The sequence below is a fragment of the Neophocaena asiaeorientalis genome, unplaced genomic scaffold, assembly GCF_003031525.2.
Source record: "Neophocaena asiaeorientalis asiaeorientalis breed wild unplaced genomic scaffold, Neophocaena_asiaeorientalis_V1.1 scaffold15, whole genome shotgun sequence".
Classification (NCBI taxonomy): Eukaryota; Metazoa; Chordata; class Mammalia; order Artiodactyla; family Phocoenidae; genus Neophocaena; species Neophocaena asiaeorientalis.
Genome location: NW_020185328.1, coordinates 585,774 through 593,725, shown reverse-complemented (window position 1 = coordinate 593,725; position 7,952 = coordinate 585,774).

Genomic DNA, 7,952 nt, shown 5'->3' with positions numbered 1-7,952 from the left:
AGAATAATGACACTTCTCCCAGGCCTCATGGTTTGTGTGGGGCAAGAAAAGAAATGATCCCTTTTCTAGAGAGGACAGAAGGTGAGGAAAGACAGGATTTCACCATTTCTGAATGGCTACATAAAAATCTGGATATTTTCTGAACAAGATATAGTCAGTATGTAGTAAAGAATATATAATAAAGAATCTCTTGCCCAAAAAGATGCTCTGGACTTTGCCCTTGGCTTCTGGGAGGTAATCTCTGGGTCCTAGGAGTGTTGTATCTGATAGAGTATCTTTGTTTGCCTGGGGGCCTTGGGTCACACTGGATAGTGCAACAATGTGATTTAGGGTGGAGGGCTGGCTCCTCCCGCATAGTCTTAGGGGTGGGGAATGACCACTCCAGAAAGACCAATAATGTGACTTAAAGTGGGGGCTTTGGATCAGTCAACCTGGAGACTGAGATTAACCATGTGGGCAATTAATCAGTCAGTCACGCCCATATGATGAACCTCCAATAAAAACTCTGGGCACAAAACTTAGGTGAGCTTCCCTGGTTGGCTGTGCTCCTTATGCATTGTTATACATCGATACTGGGAGAGTAAGCTGTTCCTGACCCCAGGAAAAGGACAAAAGAAGCTCTGCATTTGGCACTTCTCCTGGACTCTTCCCTATGTGTTTTATTCCTTGGTTGATTTTAACTTGTATCCTTTCCCTGTAATAAACCCTAATCTTGAGTATAATGGCTTTCAGTGAGTTCTGTGAGTCCTTCTAGCTAATTATTGAACCTGAGAGTTCAAACTTGGTGTCAGAAGTGAGTGGTCTTAGGGAAGATGCCCTCTAACTCTGTGGTTGGCCTAAACACCTTGCAGGAGGAAAAAGTCTGCAGATACTACTTTCTTTGCTTTCTTATATTGGTAGAATACAGTTTATGTTTTAAGATAGTGTTGTTTGTTTATGCTTTAAGACATTGTATTCTTTTAAAATAAAGCATTCATTAGACTCCTTTACACAATATTTGTCTATAATAGGTTCATGAGCTCATTCAGTAAATACCTGTTGAATTTAACTGAGAGCAATTAAGGAAGTTAGGAAAGAATCCATTTAAATTGTTTCTGGCGTACATTTTATCAAATGTTTTTTTTTAAAGAGAAAATATTTTATGTTATACTAATGCTTAATCATTGTATAATATTGGGCAAATCACATAATTTCTTTGCATTTGATCATTTCTAAAATTGAAGATAATACCATTCTCATACATAGTAATTAAAGATTCAGGATTAATGAAAGATGAAGCATTGAATGAGAGATGTTATTAAAAATTTCTAGTCTAGTGTCTGGCACATAGTTGTGTTCCATAAATATTAACTCATATAATGATAATATTCTAAGAATTTTATATAAGATTCATGTTTTACAAATCTTATTGACTAAAAATTGGTAAGTGGCTAACAATTCTGAACTCAATTCTCCTTTATTTAAGAAGCTAATTTCACCTTTGTGCAAATTTGAGGTGAAGGCATTATAATAATATTAGTCAAATGTCCACTAGATTCTATTTACCAATTCCATACAAATCATTGTACTTGAATGGATATGGTTTTAAAAATATGATAGAATTAAACTACCTTATACTTTTATCATTGAAAATCTTATATTTAAATAAATTGATTCCAATTTTTTCATACATTGGCTATGAATAACAAGTTCTAACTCAATTTTTATTATTACATAGTTAAAACTACTTTTTTTGCAAAGTTCTGTCATTGCCACTAGCGTGGACTTGTAATGATTAATGCTGTTTTCTAAAGCTTTTACTTCTATTTTGATTTGCATCAGTTAAGGCACATTCCTGAAATAGTTATCAATATAACTCTTGACTAAAAAATTAATCATCGTTGTAGAAATGCTCCACCATTCTTGAGCAAATCAAGAATGTTTTCAAGTCAGTCATTTTTATTTTATTTTATTTTATTTTTGCAGTACACAGGTCTCTCACTGTTGTGGCCTCTCCTGTTGCAGAGCACAGGCTCCGGACGCACAGGCTCAGCGGCCATGGCTCACGGGCCCAGCCACTCCGCGGCATGTGGGATCTTCCCGGACCGGGGCACGAACCCGTGTCCCCTGCATCGGCAGGTGGACTCTCAACCACTGCGCCACCAGGGAAACCCAAGTCAGTCAATTTTAGATTATTATTCTGTGGTGTGTATGAATGGTATAGGGTGTGTGTGTGTGTGTGTGTGTGTGTGTGTGTGTGTGTGTGTGTGTGTGTGTGTGTGGCCAAACCTGCTATACAACTTGTAAAATACAAGGGTGATCTTACCAATCACACGGGTGGTTTCTTGGCCTCAGGAATAAGAATCGGTTTTCTTTTGTTTGTTTGTTTGTTTAATGTCATAAGTCATGAAAGCAGTCTTTCATCAGGTATTCAAAAATAGATTGTCAACTTCCATTCAGAGCTGCAAACTGCATGGAGGAAGCTTTAAGCTTCTTTTTGAAATTCTGCGTTTCCAAGAAAGTACAAAAGGAAGAAGGAAATAAAGAGAAGCAAAGTCACTGCTCCCCAGTTCTTTTTACTTGATTTTCTTCTTTCCTTAACCTCTCTCTCCTTCCAGTCTTCAGCATAATAGTTTTTATATCCGTAAGGGTTTGGTGAGTCATTTTGGTTTTTAGTGACAGAAGTGTGAGGTCGAAAACCCCTTGGAGGAGAGAGAACTCTGCTCTCAAGACCTTTTCAAGGTAGGGAAAGCTCAGGAAACTGTTTCTGTGGACACAGGACGCATTGCCAAGGGGCTAAAGCGGGCAGAAAAGAGCTACCAGAGCCAGAAGAGAAAAGAAAGAAGTAGATGCCGTCTGGGGAGGTAGAGGCTCTGGAAGGCTGGAAATTAAAATTTGTATGGAGATGGAAGGCAAAATAAGAAATTCATAGTTTTGGGGCTTCCCAGGTGGTTCAGTGGTTGGGAATCTGCCTGCCAATGCAGGAGACACGGGCTCAAGCCCTGGCCCGGGAGGATCCCACATGCCGCAGAGCAGCTAGGCCGGTGGTGTGTGTGTGTGGAGCCTGTGCTCTAGAGCCCATGAGCCACAGCTACTGAAGCCCACGCGCCTAGAGCCTGTGCTCCCAACAAGAGAAGCCACCGCAATGAGAAGCTCGTGCACCGCAACAAAGAGTAGCCCCCACTCGCCGCAACCAAAGAAAAGCCTGCGTGCAGCAACAAAGACCCAATGCAGCCAAAAATAGATAAATTTAATTAATTAATTAAAAAAATAAAGAAATGCATAGTTTTATTAAGTCTTAGACCCTTCCTGCCCTGGTCGCGGTAATTTCTCCAGTGAGATCTGACTGGGGAGGGATTGGGTGAGAGGCGTCACCATCACTCTGGGTTGTGGGCTTGCTCTCACCACGCTTTCTCAGGTGAGTGTGGGCTGCAGGTGGGAGGCCGGCCTCAGGGGCTTTTCCCAGGTTCCTTGAAAAGACCTTTGCTTCTTCTATACTTAATTTTAAGGAGCTTCCTCAATCAAAACATCTTTGATATTTTGGCTCCCTATTTAAGGATCGTAGGCATAGAGTGTGCAGGGCCCTTGTTTTCCACATGCACCTGTGCCCCTGCACCCCGCCGGCGGTTCCTGTGGTGGAGGCTCCCTGGGGAAGCAGAACTGGAGGGCGGGCATGTGGTACAAGCCGACTCTGGGCTGCATAATTGGTGCCCTTCAAACTTCCCAAAACAGACAGAATGGGCCTGGACCGGTCTGGCTGGAGTTGATCACTCCTGCAATAATTGTGGTGGGATTTCGAATTTGCCAATGGATTCTTCCAATCGTTATCTCATTGTTTGCCCACAGTAATACTCCCCAGAACATATACATCATACTTTTAAAACATTTTTGATATTTGCCATTAGAATTTTACCATCCAACCTCAAATTGGTTGACTGGCAAATTTTAGTAATGTTTGAAAAAGATGAGGCAATTTCCTCTCCCACTCTCTTATAACAAAAAGGGGACAAGAAATTATACGGTGTGGATCTATGTACGTAGGCCAGGTTTAATAATTAATTCTTCTAATAATGAGTTTTTAAATTAGTTCTTGTGATTTGTGGGCTGTGTTAGTTTTCTGGGGCTGCCATACACCATACCACAGACGGTGTGACTTAAACAACAGTAATTTATTCCTTATAATTCTGGAGGCTAGAAGTTCAAAACCAAGGTGTCTGCAGAGTTGGTTTCTTCTTAGGCCTCTCTCCTTGGCTTGCAGATGGATGCCTTTTCCCTGTGTCCTCACATGGTCTTTCCTTTGTGCATATTGTCTATGTCTTAATTTTCTCTTCCTATATGACACTAGTCATAGTGGATCAAGGCCCACTCTAATGACCTCATTTTAACTTAATTACCTCTTTAAAATAAAGGCCCTCCCTCCAAATACATCCACATTCTGAGATATTGGGATTAGGGCTTCAACATACAAATTTGGGGGTGACATAAGTCAGCCTATAATATGAGTCATTTATCAACATTTTAGACTAAAAAAAGAATTCCCTTGTATGTGTACTTGGAATGTGAGGTAAAGAAATTCAGCCAGTTATCTCATTATTGAGCAAAAAGTAATCATTTAACGGAGTGCTTACTATGTGTTCAATACAGTGTTTAGTGGACTGTGTCAGGTACAAGTATAAGACAGAGGCCTTGCCTGCAAGGAGTAAACATTTGAACTGGTAAAGCCAGATAATGGAGTAAATTATAATTTGAGCCTCTCCATTTTCTAGACAGTTGCTCAGTCCTGCTCTTTAGTTTGTGAGTTTAGAGCCACTTTCAGTTTTCCTAAATTCTTCCTTTAATAGGAGACATTTGCAACTTGCTGAAGAAGTCTTCTTAGCAGAGCCGGTTATGTTGGCAACGTTGGGCTTTTTGTTTGTTTGGTTTTTGACTTTTTTTTTTCAAAGTGCTAACTGTTAAAATGAATTAATGCTCTTAAAAGTAACTTTTTAGTTTGGTGTTGTTATTTTTAGTAACAACTCAGTCTCTAATGTGCTTATAATGTTGGCCTTGCAACCTTGAAATTTGTTGATATAGCCAAGTCTTTGCAGTGAGGCCTGTGGATGATTTACTATGAGAGTGACTGAGGATTTTATTCTGCTCTAGTTGGCAAGTTCTCTGTTTCATTGTATTCTTTTTTTTTTTTGCGTTATGCGGGCCTCTCACTGTTGTGGCCTCTCCCATTGCGGAGTACAGGCTCCAGACATGCAGGCTCAGCGGCCCAGCCGCTCCACATGTGGGATCCTCCCGGACCGGGGCACGAACCCGCGTCCCCTGCATCGGCAGGCAGACTCTCAACCACTGCGCCACCAGGGAAGCCCTCATTGTATTCTTTTTCAAAAAACTGTCATTACTGAGCCAGTAATTAAGAACATAAATCCAAGTTTCCTTTGAAAATAATTTTACTGAGTTTAGATTTGGCAAGAACCAAATTTTATAATTCACTCAACTTCGTATTTCATCCCCAGTAAATCATCATGAATTAATATCATCCATTACAGATAAATTGGGATTATTCCTCCTAAACCGTTTCATTCAGAGACATCTCCAAACTAAATTATAATTTTCAGATCCCAGTTAGGTGTAAAATTCTTTGCCTGGTGCTGAGATTCAAAGGTAGGTAAATCAATTCTTGCTTTAAATGAGCTTTTAACACAGTGAGAAAGAACTTACCATTGTCAATTGTCAAATGGTAAATCTCTATAACACAACGTGCCAAGTTCTATAATGAAGGACAGAGTATAATAGCACACAAGAAAATGAAACTGTCACTGGGACAAAGAATGAAAGAATGTCAAGCAAAGTCTCACAGAAGAGGTTACCTTTACATTAGGAGTTGGGAAAGAATAGGCTTTTGACTGGAAGACATGAGGAAAGAACATCCCAAGTGGAAGGAAAAACAGGAGTGAAGGACGTGCTTGGAAAGGGGCAGGATGTGTCTGGGGAATAGGAGTAGTAGCACATGGCAGACGATGGGTTATGGTGGGAGATTAACTGGAAAGGTAGACCGAGCCAGGTCCTGGACTGTTTTCTTGAACTGTCTCGTATGTCATCTGCAGAGTTTGCGTGTTATTCTGCAGGTAATGGGGAGCAAGCCGAGGTTTGTGGGCTGGAGCTGGACCTGATCGGTGTCCTGTTTAATAAAGACAGCTCTGATGGCATTTTGAAAGACCAATATTTGAGGGATATTGAGGAGGAAAGTTAGGGCCTAGCAAATTAGGGAGATTAGAAGCGTAGTAACTGAGAGGAGGGAAAATGAACACCTGAAGGTCTGAAGGAAGACATGACAATGAAAATAAAAGCAAGGATCAGAAAGGTCTTGTCCATTTGGGGTCAATGTTGCCTCACTGTTCATGGAATTATGTGAAAGACTATTGACCCATTTTAACCCCAAGATTCTATGGGTTAGGTTTCTGTGACCACATAAGAACTCTCTATTCCAGAAGGGAGGATTTCCAAGCAACTGTAAGTATAATAAGAATGCTTCAGATATAGCGATACATATTTAAGAAGTGAGATCATCTCTTTCACCCCTAGTTAATATATCAGTTGAAAGGGGGATGATTAGATCTATTTACTTGAACACAAACTAATTTTGTTTTTTGATGAGTCTCCAGTATGGCGGCATAGAAATGCTTATCAAAGTAGTGGCCCTAAACAGTTACTATATATTCAAGGCCTACAGTAACACTTTATGCGACAATGAGTTTTAGTTTCTGTTCACTGAACTCCGAATAAGAATTTAATAAAAAACTGAGAAGTAAAACTATGAGAAAATTAGAGAAGGAAAGGAAAGAAGATAATAGATGACATGGTACAGAAGACACTGAATTTCTGGATTAAAATAGAAGATACTGACTTGCTGAATACTTATTGTTTCCCAAGTTCCAAGCATTTAGTACAGGTATAATTGAAGAAATATACTGTGAAGGAAGCAAGTAGGCCATAAGACGTATGGAAACCATTGGTGATCGCATAGTGGCAGGTATGCAGAAAAAACCAAAATGATATGCACGTGAGGAACATGCATTTTGCAGAATTTATACGTATTCTCACACACCTTAACCCTAACTGGTAAGTGTATCATTACTTATATTCTTTTCTTATCAAGCACTTAATGTGTCACTTGCATTCACTCAATTAAACATCATAACCCCATGAAGTAGGTCCTCCTATGATTCCCATTTTATGGATGGGACAACACAGAAAGATTAGGCAATTAGCCCACAGTCATACAGCTGGTAAGTAGCAGAGCCAAGGATTCAAACGCAGGCAGTCTGATTTTAGAGTCCATGTTCTTAACCAGTATACTATACTGCCTTTCTAAGTTTGAAGGTGGGAGAGAAAGCAGTGCTTTTTAATGCTATGGCTTGATCTAGAAGAACCTCAAGAGGACTCTGTCAAGGATTTATGTATACTCAGAAATGTAAATGCAGGATGAAAGCAAGTGTAGCATTTACTGTTTTCCATTTCCTCTATGGCTGATGGTTAATTCATTTATTCAGTTTGTTAGGTATTAGGGATGCAAAGATGAATTAGACATGGTTCCTGCCTTCAAGAAACAGTATAGGGGGGAATCAAGTATATCAAATGCTTTAATAAAGTGTGATTAAGTACTAGGATAGCAGTATACATAGGCTATCCTGTGAACACAGACATTGGACATCTATATCACAGTGTATCAGGGAAAACCTCCCAGCTGAGGTGTTATTTGTGTTGGGTCTTGAGAGATGAATGGGACTTAGAAATACAGGGAATGGGTAACAGCATTGTAGGCAGAGGGAACAGCAAAGACAAAGCAACAAGTAAAGGAAAATACAACACATTCAAGAATTGCAAGTTGTTCATTAGGACTGGAATATCAAGTATACGTGAGGGAGAGGCTGGTGAGGTTAAAGGCTTAGTCAGAGGCCAAACCATGAGCCTTGCATGATAAA